Source organism: Acomys russatus, chromosome 23 (genome assembly GCF_903995435.1).
Source record: "Acomys russatus chromosome 23, mAcoRus1.1, whole genome shotgun sequence".
Classification (NCBI taxonomy): Eukaryota; Metazoa; Chordata; class Mammalia; order Rodentia; family Muridae; genus Acomys; species Acomys russatus.
Window position 1 is genome coordinate 23,456,851 of NC_067159.1, and position 14,948 is coordinate 23,471,798.

The 14,948-nt window shown below is 44.4% G+C and overlaps 1 pseudogene; it reads left to right on the forward strand.

Moving 5' to 3' along the window:
• Positions 1-14,165: 14,165 nt before the first annotated feature.
• Positions 14,166-14,664, forward strand: LOC127206170 (peptidyl-prolyl cis-trans isomerase A-like; annotated as a pseudogene).
• The last annotated feature ends 284 nt before the right edge of the window (positions 14,665-14,948 follow it).

Consider the following 14,948-nt stretch of genomic DNA (forward strand, 5'->3'; position numbering starts at 1 on the left):
AGATTCACAGGTGTGGCAGAGGCCCGCGGTACCGAGTCAAGGGCGAGGAACTGTGGATTTAGCACACAATAAAACAGTGGGTCCTTCATGTTAAGAGAGCGGCGGCCTTTATTCAGCGTTCAAAGAGCGTTTCTGTAGGCAGCAAAGCAGGAAAATGGAAAAAGAAAAAAGAATGCCACTTGCAGGTGAAATCCCTCAAGAGGTGATTGCGCACACGAGGGAAAGTCCTAAGGAAGGGAGGGATGCATTCTCAGAGAGGTAACCATGACTAGCTAACCATCATAAGCACAGGCACGGAAGCTGCTAAAAACAGGACATGCAACAGCAAGACAGGCAGGCAGCCCAGTCAGGGCTGATTCCCACACACGGGTTTTCTCAACCGGCTGAAGAAATGAATGGATGGGCAGGTACTTCCACTGAAGACAAGGTGACCACAGCCTTCCTTACTCTAATAAATCTTACCAGCTCCGACTCATCACCGCCCTGTTTCTGAGCTGGTCCCATGCAGAGTTTTTACGGGCTAGAGGGTTCTTACTAGGCAGAGTGACAGTTTTAAAGGAATATCTGTATTATTTTCCATGCATAGGTTTGCCTGCGCGTATGCCTGTGCACCTTGTGAGTCTGCTGTTCACAGAGGCCAGAAGAGGGCGTCAGCTCTTCTGAAATTGGAGTTACAGTTGTTTGTAAGCTACTGCATGGGTGCTGTGTGTTGTCCCTGAGTCCTCTGGAAGAGCAACAAGTGTCTGTAACTGCTGAGCCACCCTGCCCCCTCAGTGGTAATTGTTTTTTGTTTGTTTGTTTTTAAGTTGGCAATTTACATTTTAATTTATAAAATAAATATTTATATAAGCATATTTTATTCTGGAGATAAAACTAATACATTGCAAATTGATAATTTTGTTATCATTGGAAGATGCTTCTGATAGTGATGAATGAGAGCTTTGAGTAATCCTGTCTCCACTATTTATCAAGTTAAAAACAATGAAATACCAAGATTTCTTTACTCATGTTAATATATAGAACAGTAATACATCAATCTAAACAATTGTGGACTTTATTATATGGATGGTTTGAGTCATGTGAAAATAGTCAAGGCACCCCATAATGGTCCATAGAAATTTTATAACAAAGAATATTTTTAAAATTTTTTCAAGAACAAATTATGGAGTTTAGAACATCTTTGGGTTACAAAACATTTACTTTCAGATATAGTCAGAAAAGCTCCAGATGTGAATATATGCCCAGCACAGTGCTCCCATTAACTCTCAGACCTTAGCTAATACTTTTATTTATTTACATATTTATTTATTTATCTATCCATCCATCCATCCATTCATTATTTTACATCCCAATGATAGCCTACCCCCTTCTCTCCTCCCGCTCCCTTTTCCCCTATCCTCCTCCCCAATTCCTCAGAAAAGAGAAGCACCCCCACCAGTGGCGATGGTTAATGTGCCACTTTATGACTAAGATTGCTAGAAAATATGTTGCTAGCAGTTACTGTAAGGGAACAACGAGGCTCACAGCTCAATGTTTATCCCATCCCTTGTATCCTCCCATTCCTCCCCCCCCCATTTTCCCATTATTCCCCTCCCCTATGACTGTTCCTGAGGGGGATTACGTCCCCCTATATATTCTCATAGGGTATCAAGTCTCTTCTTGGCTACTTGCTGTCCTTCCTCTGAGTGCCACCAGGTCTCCCCCTCCAGGGGACATGGTCAAATGTGAGGCACCAGAGTATGTGAGAAAGTCGTATCACACTCTCCACTCAACTGTGGAGAATATTCTGACCATTGGCTAGATCTGGGAAGGGGTTTAAAGTTTACCTCCTGTATTGTCCTTGGCTGGTGCCTTAGTTTGAGCGGGACCCTGGGCCCAAATCTGCCTATCATATTGTTCTACTTGTAGATTTCTAGGACCCTCTGTATCCTTTTATTTTGCTGTTCTCCCATGCGTCTCTCATTTAGAGTCCCAATAGGATGCCTTCCCCTCTGTCCCAGTTTCCTGGTAAGTGAAGGCTTTTGTGAAACAGTGTCTAAGGGAGAGTATGGCGATTTAATTATTACTGTCAACTTGACAGGATTTAGGATGCAGTGGAAAGACACCTCTAAGTCTCTGAGAATGTTTCCAGAAGGACTTAGCAAGAGACCCACCCTGTACATAAGACAGCTCTAGTCTATGAGCTGGGGTGGGGATCTCAGACTGAATAAAAAGAGATGTGAGCAGCAGCACTTATCTCTCTCTGTTTGCTCACACTCCTGCCACTGTGACATCACTACCTCACACTCCCAATGTAATGTCAGTGCCTCACATTCCTGCCACTGTGATGTCACCACCTCACACTCCTGCCACTGTGATGTAACCACCTCACATTCCTGCCACTATGACTTTACTACCATAATGGATCATACCCCAAAATTGCAAGCCAAAAATAAGTCCTTCTTTCCTTGAGTTGCTTTTATCAGTTGCTTTTTTCTTTTTACACTGAGAAAAGTAAACAGCCCCATGGGTTATTTATTTCTGTGTGTCTTCATTTCTCTCGGCTCTTTAAAGAGAACTATTTAACTGCACAACCTCTTCCCCCCTCAAAAGAGGAAAAAAGGCTGCTGAGTGAGATGCCGAGTCACATAATATAGTGAGATCTGGACAGATATTGAGAATGGACTGATGGAGGAAGGGTCACCATGGAGACCAGGGTGAGGAGAGCTTTCCCCAGGGATAGAAAGACAAACTGATCAGAGTGAAGGAGACAGGAAAGAAAATGGAAAAGTTTCTATTTTTGTATTATGTAAATGTTTAAGCATTCTTATCCAGTTTTATCCTCTGCAATAATTTGTATAGAGTTGAGTAAAGAATGGAATTCCTTTCAAATCACATTTTTGTTATTGTCTTGTACTTCTTATTGTCCTGAGGCCAATGCATAGGAAACTAAACTTTATAAAAATTATATCTAAAAATGGACAAAATGGGATGCCATAGACAATACATCTTTCACCCGGTGCTTTGCTTGATCAGGGATGCCAGAAAGAACTGAATGTCCAGAACCAATCAGCTTGTGGTGAGGGGAGACAGCCAGACAATGAGTCACTACATTTGGAGGGTAAAGGTGAAGGGCCACCAAGCAAGGCACTGTCCTCTCCTGGGGCTTTTTGCTCAAGCTTGCCCAGTACTCACAGGGATAGAAGGAACATGGGAAGGGGAACTGAGTTTAAATATAAAAGCCAGTGCATAGAGCTGATAGTTGGGCAGCCTCAAACTGGCATCTACTTAGGCCATGCTCACCCATAGAACTGAGAAAACACTGGACCACAGAGACCAGTGCTGGTAGACGGTGGCTCTGGGGGCAATCATGATTTCTTATTATTCTTGTTATCACAATTAGGGTTTATTCAAAGAAGTCTCTGAAATACATCCAGAACCCCTCAAAGTGGCTGCAGATCTTAAGATCAGAAAGGGAAGGGCCCGTGGCCAAGAAAGGTAGTACAAACAATTAACTGTGGGGAGAGGGGCTCTTGATTATGACAGTCCCTGAGAGTCCAGACATATTGCTGGAGGGTTGAACTTGGACAAAGGAACAACGAAGATAGAACAAGGTAGCTTGATGAAGGAAAGCATTATTTTGAATGGACAACAGAAGTCTGAGCTTAAAGACTTGTTCACCATCACATTAAAAAAAAATCTATCTATCTATCTATCTATCTATCTATCTATCATCTATCTATCTATTTATCTATCTATCATCTGTCTATCTATCTATCATCTATTTATCTACCTATCTATCTGTTATTGTATGTGTGCATGAGCGCATATGCTGTGACACGCATGTGGAGGCCAGAGGACAATTTTGTGGTCTTGATTTCTCTTTTTCTACCTCTACGTGAGTTCCAAGGGTCAAACTCAAGTGTCAAAGGTCTTAGTTACTTTTCTGTTGCTGGGTTATACATCATGACTGAGGCAACTTATAAAAGAAAGTGCTTACCTTAGTGCTCATGCTTTCAGAGGATGGAGTCCATGACCATCACGATGAGGAGAATGGCAGCAGGCAGGCAGGCATAGCAATGGAGCCACAGCTGGGAGCTCACATCTTGAGACACAACCATGAGGCAGAGAGAGACCCTGAGAATGATGAGTCTTTTGAAGCCTCAAAGGCCAGCTTAATGTTACATCTCCTCCAAGGCCACACCTCTTAATTCTTTCCAAACAGTTCTACAAACTAGGGACCGACTATTTAAAGGTATGTGTTTATGGGAGCCATTCTCACTCAGACCGCACGCCAAGCTTGCATAAGTGCATTTGCCCGGCTAAGCCAGCTCACTGGCCCCAGCACTAATGTTTAAAATAATACTGGGCTTTAGTTTTTTTTTTATCATGCCAAGAGCAAAACTCCAGTCTCTTAACTTGTTTGACCTATTATGTCCCTTGATTCATTTAATTCTACAAAATATTGTGCATCTGCTATGTGTCAGGAATTAAGGCAGGCTCCACAGGCATAGGGTGAGCAGAAAAGTGTCCTTCCTGCCCCACAGGCTCACGTTAGCCCGGAGGAAGCACAGTGTGGCTTGAATCTTGATGGTTTATAGTATTGTCAACATGATTAAGAATCATCCAGGAGACAGATCTCTGCCCATGCCTCTTAGGGTGTCTGTAACTTGGGTTAGCTAAGGTGGGAAGACCCATTCTTAATGTGGGCAGCACCATTCTGTGGGCTGAAGTCCTGAACTGAATAAAAAGAAAGTTGCAGGAGGTGGTGGTGCAGCCTGTAATCTCAGGAACTAGGGAGGCAGAGGCAGAGGCAGAAGCAGAGGCAAAGGCAGGTGGCCCTCTGTGAGTTCAAGGCCAGCCTGGTCTATAGAGCCCAAACTGCCAGGGCTACACACAGAGAAACTCTGTCTCTTTCTATGTCCCCCCCCCAATTTGTTTGTTTATTTGAGACAGGATTTCTCTGTGTAGCTTTGGCTATCCTGGACTTGCTCTGTAGACCAGGCTGGCCTCGAACTCACAGAGATCCATCCGCCACTGCCTCCCAAGTGCTGGGATTACAGGCATGTGCAACCATGCCAGGCTGCAACCCTGTCCCCCCCAAAAAAAAATGAAAAGAAGGAGGAAGAGAAGAGGAGGAGGAAGAGGAGGAAAGCATGACCAGCTGCCTCAGCTGCTTTTCCTGCTACAACAGGCTACACCTTCAAACTGTAAGCCAAAACAAACATTTATTTCCTTAAGTTTCTCTTGTCAGGTATTTGTTCATGCAATGAGGACAGTAATATGAAATCTGAATCCTTGGACACTTGCCACTTTCTGCCTCCACCTCATTCCTGTGGACTGGGCTTTGGCTCACATTTTCAGGAACTACTAGCAGGCACAAAGAAAGGCTTAGAACACCAACTTTTAGAGAAACTAGGGTGTGCAATAGATCCCCTGGCTATGGCGATCCTCCTTACCAGTGTGAGTGAGTTTTGGAGAAGCTGGGTGAAGCAGGAGAAGCTGGGTGAGTTGCGGAGAAGCTGGGTGAAGCAGGAGAAGCTGGATGAGTTCCAGAGCACAGTCAGGAAATGATTATAGCCTCCTTCTAAGAAAGCTATAAATCTCCCAGGACTGCTTCAGAGAGATCCACAAACCAGGGTTTTAGCAGTGCTTATGAGAACAGCAGGACATCTGACAGACACCTCTAGGAATGGAAAGAGTGATCACAGATGAAAAGGGAAGTGTGCTCTTAAGTTATAAAGGTGAAAATATGGTAGTTATGTGATTTCATGGTATACATGAGCCAGTTCTTTTCTGCTCCAAGGAGAAATGGTTAAGATGCAATTTATTTTTGTTTTGGTGGGAATCATTTATGTGAGACACAGGGAAGGAATCATTTATGTGAGACACAGGGAAGGAATCATTTATGTGAGGCACAGGGAAAGACTTCTTGCCTGTAGGAATAGTTACATGTCAACAAAGTAGAAGGTTGTAGAATAAAATCAGCATAGTACATAAAGTGCATGCTATCTGATTCTTTTCTTCAAGGCCCAGTGAATCCAAGGAAACACTGCCTGGTCTCTGTCATTCTCGTCTCTGGTGTGTAAGCAAAGCTGGCTGCCTCTGGGCCAAAAGAGGCTCACTCCCATGTGGAGATTCCCTGTGATCGGATGTCTCCGTTTACAGGTTGTTCTCTGCTTGCCGTGGAGGACTATACAAGATTCCTTGCCCTGTAGCTTGAAGCACTCTCCGTGTTCCAAGCAGCAGCAGCAGGAGACTGATGCAGGTACTGACCAGCTCAAGATGGATTGGCAAGGCCTGCTCCTGTGCTGCAGTTCCCCTTGGGCCCATGTAAATTCACCTGCCCTTCGCACCTCCGGATCCTCATGGCAACCCTGGTGTTCCCTACCCCTGCACAGACATTAGCAACTAGTCCTTTAGCAAGTTCTCCTCAGAGTTTTCTCCCCTCAGTGTTGTCTGATCCGTCTCCAGCTGGGATTCTGAGTCGCAGACACTCTGAACCTGACTGGAAGAATTTCTGAAACTTTACTCAGCTTGTGTATTCCAGTGAAAAGGCTTTGAGCAAGCACTTTGTAATGCTTAAACAATCAATAATGCTTCCTGAACTTTCTGAGTGCCTGGTATGTGTGAGGGACTGGACCAAACTGTTGATGTGATATAATCATAACAGCATTCCTTTTGTAACTATTTTAAGACCCTTCTCTGCCTGGAAACCAGTGTCTCTTATGGGAAGCACGTTGCCTGAGATCACAGCATGGGTAATTAAAAGAAGATTCATTCCTAGGCAGATTTCACGCTTTAAGCATCCATTCTTTTGTGTTTATTTGTCATTTTGTTTCGAGATAAGATTTTGCTGTGCAATTCAAGCTGGCCGCCAACCCACAATCCTCCTGCCTCAGCCTCCCCAACACCGGGATTGCAGGCATGCCCCACCATACTTGACCTTGAATATTTATGCTTTATGGACTCTTCCACACAATGATAACCACAAGGGTATTCAAGAAAATAAAGAGCTGCAACACCAAGACTTGAGAAAAGCGGGGCCCAGGTGTCAGGGAGGAGACCAGCAGCTCTGGGTAGGAGATTAGCATGGCTGCGATATGAGGGTAGCAGTGGGGGCAGGGGAGGTAGGAAAAGGTTGCTTTGCTTTTAAGATGGGGTTGCCAGGGGACCCCACAGCTGTACCAAATGGACAGACCGGCTACGGTAAGCCTGAGGAATCAATCACTGGAGTGTAGCCACAAGCTTCTTACCCAAAGGAAACACAAACCACATCCATGTGTATATATAGCTCAGCACTCACTTCCCCAAGCCATCTATGTGTGTGTTGTGTAAGAGAGACAGTTTCAAGGGTAATCATGAAGCTCCACCCCCACCCCCCCACCCTGTACCCTTTTCTGATTCAAACCTTGTCTCCCTAAAGGGCTTTGGGGGAAGACAGAGTAGTAAAGGAAGTAAGTTCATGGAGACAGGAGAAGCCTGGCATGGGGACAGGCACAATGAGACAAAGACACACAGAGGGGTCAGGGAAGGAGATGGAGGCATCAAAAGTAGGATGCAATTAAGATCACAGCTTGGATCCAAGGTAGGTGTGAGGCCTTAAGGGGACAGAAGAGCCTAGTGGGCGAGGTTTGTATCAGATGAGGCAGGAGGACTGCTCAAAGCCAGGATGGTGGCTTTGGAACTTTCCCCAGGAGAAGCTGGATCCCCTTCTTTTGTCTCTGTCTGGGCAAAGTGAAGCAGAAGATAAAAACATATATCATGTGGATAGCTCACAGGGCCACACATCTGAAATGATGCATTTGAAGTAGACATTTTGATGAAACTATGAAATATACAAGGTAATCAAGTTTATTCCTTCTCAAGTCTCTGATGGGGTTGAAGACCAGGTAGCTTAGTTTTACAACAAAGCTTAGTTGTTTAGGGATTAAGATGTTTTTAGGTGTAGATAGATGTTTTAAGTTGATAATGACAAGATGTGATGGAGATTGATTCACATTCAGCATTTTAGACGGACCAAGATGGGAAAGATGTTTTCATCAAGGCTGTCAAATACAAATAACCAAACCATAAGAATGTAACATTTATATAATTGCTGATTGTGTCATGGTTCTTCTTGCTACACACCGGCTTATTGTATAGATGTGTAATGATATAAATGTATATGTAAAAAATAAAAAATATTTAATAAAAAACCAACCCCCCCCAAAAAACAACAACAAAAAAGAAAATGTTCCATTCATAGTTCTGTTCTGTCATATTGTTTCATAAACACATATATTTTTTTCCATTTTGTATGTATAAGTGAAAGGCTAAACTCATTTTTTTTCCCAAGAGAATATTTCTCTGTGTAGCTTTGGCTATCCTGGACTCGCTTTGTAGACCAGGCTAGCCTCGAACTCACAGAGATCCACCTGCCTCTGCCTCCCGAGTGCTGGGATTAAAGGCTTGTGCCACCACGCCGACACTCAACTTATTTTTATTTATCTTTTTAATTGAATTCAGAGTCAGTCAAACTAAGTCAGAACAGGCTCTCAGACTTTCTCTCTGAAGTGAAAGCTCCGTGTCAGTGTCACACATGGCCCAGTTAGTGAAGGGCTTGCTCTGCACACACTGCGTTTAGTTGCCAGAACCCGTGCAAAAATCCAAGTGTGGTGGGTGCACCTGCTATCCCAGCAATGGGCAGGCAGAGACAGGACCTGCTTGCTGATCAGCCCAACTAGCCAAACTCTGAGCTCTGGCTTCATTCAGTGACTTTGGTTAAAGACTAAACTGCAGAGACATGGAGGTAGACATCTGATATTAACGTACTTTTCTATACATACACACATAGGCATCTGCACACACCCCCACACCAGATTCACGTAATGCTTATTACACTAGGCCCTGTTTTATTGGGGGATGGTTGTTTTAATTCATACAATTCATGACAGCGTAAATGTTGTCATCTCCATCTTTTCAAGTTGAGGGCTGGCAATCACCTATACATGGAAGAGTGAGGATAAGCATGGAGGTCGTGTAGCTAGGATGGTTAGACACCTACAATCGGATGCTGTGACTTTACAGTAGCCAATAGACACGGAAGAAGTTGGGATGCACTGTGTCTCATTTAAATGACACTGAGAATAGGGAAACCCTTGTTATTGTGATCCTTGCTCTGCCTTCATGGACTACGGACTGCTTCATTCACCCTCTGGTTTCATGGTGTCAAGGAAACAGAGCAGTGCGATCCAAGGATGCTGTGGCTGCTGCACTGACAGTGTCTGCTTTTAGTGCCGCCCACATGGTACTCAAAACCACACGAGTCTCACTTGGAAAGGATGCTCTACGCTTAGGGAACCAAGGCCCCTAACTCCCGACTGCATCCAGGATGGAGTCTGGATTATCTAGTTAGTGACTTTGTATTAAATTGTTGGAGGAGGCGAATACATATGTGAAGTGGTACGGCACTTTCTTTGTCCTGATATTCATGAGCACTTATCCTGGTCCTGTCGTTGCGCATGGACAGCCCACGGAGCATCCCTATTTTACAGAAACAGAAGTAGAGGTGTGGAGATGTGCTCGAGGTCTCGGGACTGGGAAGTGAAGGAGGTGACTGGAGGCTGGTGTTCTTGGTTACTTCTCTCACTTCTTATGCAACAGGGCCTGCCCTGTCGCCAGTGGGCAGTGTGACTGCACACACTGCTGAGCCTCTGTGGGCTTCCGTTTCCCTACTCTTGAGAGTTTGGATATGACGTTCTGCTCCTCCATAGAGGAGGCCCATCTGCACTCCCTGACTCACTTGATCTCATCAGGAGGCTCTGAGGCATGCAGCCCATTCCCGGCCACTCAAGTAAGCACTATGGTTTCTGATTCCTCAGGGAACTTATACTCTAGTTGAAGATATGATTGGTGCACAAGGAAGTGAATAATTAATTCCCCAAGTGTCATTCAGGTCCGACCGACAGAGCAGCCGAATGGATTTTGCTTAGTGGAAAATACATCACTTTAAATGGATAGCAAAACCGTCATTAATGTGTGCTGAAAACCACTTCTCTCTTAGGCAAGGGCTAGACGTGTTTATCGGTAGACCAGTCATCACCTTATGACTCCCAGTGCAGTCCCAATTTGCCCAACGCTGAGCTAGGAAGCTGTGGGCAGCTGGCAGATATGCCACATCTCAACCAAAGCATGAACACTTCGAGGGTGTGTTAGCTTCCCCTCCACACAGTTGCAACATTTGTCCCACACGGATGCACATGAGAAGGTGAGTGTTGAGGAAGCAAGAACACTTAGGGAGGCAATGGCGGCTTGGACTGTGTAGAGTTACTGAGGGAATATCCGGCCATGGAGAGATCGTCCAGGCGTGAGCTGAGATTTGTCAATGGCGAGAGACGGGCTGGGAGAAGAAACGATCTGATCTCGAAGCTGAGGGCAGAGAGCTGAGCAAGCATTGCATAGCGGCGAGCCCTTTAAAGTGTTGAGCAGAAGAGCAAGCCTTTTGCTTGGTTTTGTCTCACCACTGTGGCATCTCAGAGCCTGTGGCAAAGTGGCATCTATCCCAGGATATCTGATCTTCCATCCTGTCTTTTCCTCTGTTGGGAAAACTCCCCTCAGTCTTTGCACCTGCCTCATGGTTCATTCTAACATTGCAAGGACAATAGAAGCTACTTTCAAGGTCTCAACGTTCCGTGGTCGGTAATGGATTCTCAACTCCTGAGGCCCAGCTAAGAGCTGTCTCATAAGGTTTGGAGCCATTTGTGCAGCTGCCTTCAGGGTTTTGTTCACAGTTCCTCTGATCCTCACTTCTCATTTAAGTTCCCTGAAACTTGCCTCCTATACCATGTATTCAGTGAGTGGCTGTCACCAGTACTCTCTATCTTCCATTCTGTACAGCACTTCCCTCCTCTGTAATGTCTTTCCAATGTATTGCATCACCTTGGGACCTTGAAGCGTGGCATCATCTGCCTATGGCAGCTCTTTTCCCCCACCCCCCACAAGACAGAATTTCTCTATGTAGCCTTGGCTATCCTGGAATTCTCTTTGTAGACCAGGCTGGCCTCGAACTCACAGAGATCTGCCTGCCTCTGCCTCCTGAATGCTGGGATTAAAGACATGTTCCACCACTACCTGGCTTATGGCAATTTTTATTTGGGCTCCTCGCCTACTGTCTTTGAATCCATTCTCGGTACAGTAGCCAAGAGGCACAAATGAGGTGTGACTTCCTTACTCTCCTGTAGGCTGTCAGTTGTTTGAGATACTTAGCCTAATAGCCCACTTTCCAGGTTGGGCTCTGCTGATCACTTCACTGGTCTCTACCATCACAGGACTCTGATATTAGAACTCAAGAGATCAGGGAAAAAAAAAAAAAAAGAGCTGAAATTGTTAAAATGAAAATCACCACCATGGTCACTCTTCCACTCTTTCATCGGTCTGAATTCAGAACACTCCAACAGAATCCTGATATTAACGATTCTGATACCAATTAATCTGAGCAATCTGCACAAAATCAGTGACTACAAACAAACAAATGAGTAAACAACAGATGACCTGAGATAAACCAAGAAGATAACCAAGGAAAGACAGATGGAGGGTTTTCTGTTTTCTCTGGTTAGGGCCAACTACTCCTTTACTGTTCCCTTGCTGGACCTTGATTGTAACTCCTGGGGTATTTTTGCAGTCTATGATATTTATCTGTTTATTTATTTGGTGTATCTCTTCTTTTACGCATCAGTGTGTAGGGATTCTGGAAGATACTTCTGCCTGTATCTTCTATACAGTACATGGCTTCTATGCAATGAATACATGTGAGCGGATCCACATTGTGAGAACACAATTCTTACATCACAGTATTCTGCCTCTCTGCTTTTCACCAGAAGCATCTATCTCGATCAGATGGCCTGTTCTGAAAGCATCCCTCCATGATACAAAGGGTTTAATGTCCTTACTGAATGATTTGCTCCTAGAAACCACTATGGGAGAAAATCAATTCCCAAGGGAAAACTTGAGCAGAGGCAATGCCACACAACCTGACAAAGAAACAATGCAGATGTCTGTTAAGTGTGTGGCAGAAGCTCCACCTCCTGTGTGAAACACAAAGATGGCTTTTGCAAGATGTGAGGAATGGTGCTCACATATCTTCCTGTGGGGATGTCAACCTGCTAGAACCTTTCTAGGCGGAACTCTCCAGCCTTTCCAGGACCCTGTCCTTCAGGAATAATCAGGTAAAGATACTAAGTTTATATGAAAGACTGGCAACTGCAACACTGTTAACAATAGTTCAAGTGCAAGTAAGTCAAACTCTCATCAGTAGCTGTTTGGATAGACAAGTCATAGTAGAATATTATACAGTAGAGTAGTAGAGATGCGTTATCTTAAGAGCTCTGCAGTTTTATGAGGGATATCCATAATATATTAAGTGAACAATATAGGTTATAAACCATTTTACCCATCGGCCTCCTGCCCTTCTTTCCTTTCATTCTTCAGTCAAGAGAAAAGTGAAAGACTATGTATCAAACCGCAAATGTCAGGTGACACAGAATAAAATTAATTTATTACTGATTCCATATTTTTATTTTATAACAGATCTTGAAGATTTTGTAACAAACATGTATTATACTTAAAACAACAGCCAAGACAACAAATATTGCCTTTTGGGAAAACTTTTTTTCTTTTTCTTGAAGGGGCAATTTAAGAGACTTATCTCTGTTAGCATATGGGGACTGCGCTGCCAGGAACAATTTCTTTTTGTTGTGAGGGCCATCAGCTTGGTGTCTTAGTTCTTGTCTGAAAGGTGTCATATAACGTGGGATTTATTACTTTTTTTTTTACTTCATCGTTTATTAATTCTAAGAAACTACAACATAAAAATTGTATGTGTTCCCACTCTAGCATAGCGGGAAACTACACTCTGTTTCCACTACCAATGGATAGCACTGTGTGGGTAACAGACATTTTATTCATTGTCTTTCTTCCATTGCACTCCTCTCAACTGTCCCTCTAAACTTGGGACCATCTGATTGCAGAACAAATTCTTGTAATGACTGGATCAAAGTGATGCAATTTTGAAATTTTGAGCCACTGTCACTTACTTCCATTTAAATATTCTACCAAATACAAAACAAGCTGATTTCCAATTCCCCTTTTGCTCTTTCCTGTGCGTTTGGCTTGACTTATTTAGATAACTTTTTTTTCTTTTTTCTTGGCTTCAGTAATACGTTCACTCCTGGAATTTTCTCCAGTTCCCTTCTTGGGAAACGAGCAGCATTCTGCCTTGTGTTCATGGTATCACTCTGTGCTGTCTGTATGTGAGAAGCTGTAAGTTTGAAAACACTGTATACCCAGGGAAAGAGATGTGTCCCCCAGAGGCTCAGGAGATAGACCTTAAACAGGGCAGGAAAAAAAATCCATGCTATCCCAGTAAGCAGGCCTCCCAGGCCAGCGGAAGTGCTGAGAGTGAGTGAAATCTTGAGTGAGCCACAGAGGAAAGACGGTGACCACCTCTCATCACTGAGAGACCAACGGCTACAGGGAGGGTGGTAATAGAATCTTAACCCACTACTTCTTCTCTCATAAGTCTCTCCATCTAGACCAGTACACGACCTTCGAGTGTCTGCCATCTTGGAAGACTTTGGAAGACGTGGGTGAATCTAGGCGAGATGAGGGTTGCATCTAGATGGTCCAACAGGGGCCGTTCCTACTTTCTGAAAGTCCCTGGGATCACTGTCACTATGCCAGGACTTTCACTGTAGTGTCTGTGCTGCCCCTGCCCCCTCCTTTCTAATAGTCTCTTACTCAATCCTCTCTTTGAAACTTTTTTCTTTCTTTCATTTTTTTTCTACACAGGGTTTCTCTGTGTAGCCCTTGCTGTCTTTGTCAACCAGGCTGGCTTCAAACAGAACTCCACCTGCCTCTGACTCCCGAGTGCTGGGATTAAAGGCATGTGCCACCACGCCCAGCTCAAATCTCTCTTTTTAAAGACAGTCTTCTGATTAGTAGACTACTCCCCTGCCAGTCCAGAGTTGTACATGCATCTCCTTGCTTAGAGGGTCACTCTGTACCCATTGTCTGCAAAATCTGCCTTTTCTTTATTTCAGCAGACCCCAGAGCTGACACTTACAACAACTTAAAAGAACCTATTTTTTCCTGACTAAAATATCCTTTCCTGGCTTTGCAGATGCCACTGTCCCCTCTCCTAGCTTGCTGCAGTCATGGCCAACCCCACCATGTTCTTCGACATCTCGGTTGGTGGGCCACATCTCCTTCGAGTTCTTTGCAGTCAAAGTTCCAAAGACAGCAGAAAACTTTCATGCTCTGAGCACTGGAGAGAAAGGATTTGGATATAAGGGTTCCTCCTTTCACAGAATTATTCCAGGATTCGTGTGCCAGGGTGATGACTTCACACGCCATAACGGCACTGGCGCCAGGTCCATCTATGGGGAGACATTTGAGGATGAGAACTTAGTCCTGAAGCACACAGGCCCTGGCATCTTGCCCATGGTAATTGCTAGACCAAACACAATCAGTTCCCAGTCTTTTATCTCCACTGCCAAGACTGAGTGGCTGGATGGCAAGCATGTGGGCTTTGGAAAGGTGAAAGAAGGCATGAGCAACGTGGAAGCCATGGAGGGCTCTGGGTCCAGGAATGGCAAGACCAGCAAGAAAATCACCATTTCCGACTGTGGACAGCTCTACTTCTTTTGACTTGCAGGCATCTTACCCATCAGACCTTTCCTTCTGTAGCTCAGGTGCGCACCCCACCCCGTCTACTGGCAGTACCCCAGAATCTCTGCCCTTTGGGTTCCATATTGGGTTCCATATTGTCCTCTTTCCCCTCCAAGTTTAGCTGGATTGCAGAGTTAAGTTTATGATTATGAATAAAAAGTAAATAGGAACTGTTTAAAAAATCAAATAAAATATCCTTTCCCACGTTCCTAAATGCAAAGGTGAATTCACGGGGTCAAGTAGCCAGGAGAAAAAGTGACAAA